The sequence below is a fragment of the Glycine max genome, chromosome 14, assembly GCF_000004515.6.
Source record: "Glycine max cultivar Williams 82 chromosome 14, Glycine_max_v4.0, whole genome shotgun sequence".
Lineage (NCBI taxonomy): Eukaryota > Viridiplantae > Streptophyta > Magnoliopsida > Fabales > Fabaceae > Glycine > Glycine max.
This window is the reverse complement of record NC_038250.2, coordinates 25,446,509-25,447,204: the sequence shown is the minus strand read 5'-3', so window position 1 is coordinate 25,447,204 and position 696 is coordinate 25,446,509. Positions and strand designations below refer to the sequence as shown.

The 696-nt window shown below is 42.7% G+C and overlaps 1 non-coding gene across 1 annotated transcript; it reads left to right on the top strand.

The window, feature by feature from the left end:
* The first annotated feature begins 273 nt into the window (after positions 1-273).
* On the top strand, positions 274-380 carry LOC112999492 (small nucleolar RNA R71). The gene has a single exon (XR_003264678.1). It is a non-coding gene; the product is annotated as a small nucleolar RNA R71 (small nucleolar RNA).
* Positions 381-696: the final 316 nt, after the last annotated feature.

The window sequence follows — 696 nt, the reverse complement described above, 5'->3', positions numbered from 1 at the left end:
TGAGTGACTAGGTTGACCGAGGCATCAATTTTTCCCTTAAGCCTTTTATTTTCAGTAGATGAAGATGAATCTGTGGCCACCTCATGGACTCCTCTAAGGACAATAGCATCATTTCTTGCACTGAATTGTTAGGAGTTGGAAGCTATCTTCTCAATCAAATTCCTGGCCTCAGCAGGGGTCATATCACCAAGAGCTCCACCACTGGCAGCATCAATCATACTCTTATCCATGTTGCTAAGTCCCTCATAGAAATATTGAAGGAGTTGCTCAGAAATTTGGTGGTGAGGACAGCTTACACACAATTTCTTGAATCTTTCCCAGTACTCATACAAGCTCTCTCCACTAAGTTGCTTGATGCCTGAAATGTCTTTTCTGATGGTAGTGGTCCTAGATGCAGGGAAGAATTTCTCCAAGAACACCCTCTTAAGGTCATCCCAGCTAAAAATGGACCTGGGAGCAAGGTAGTATAGCCAATCTTTTGCCACTCCCTCCAAAGAATGAGGAAAAGCCTTTAGAAAGATATGATCTTCTTGGACATCAGGGGGCTTCATGGTGGAACAAACAATATGGAACTCCTTAAGATGCTTAAGAGGATCTTCACCTGCAAGACCATGAAACTTGGGCAGCAAATGTATTAGTCCAGTCTTGAGAACATATGGAACACTCTATCAGGATATTGGATGCTCAAGCTTTCAT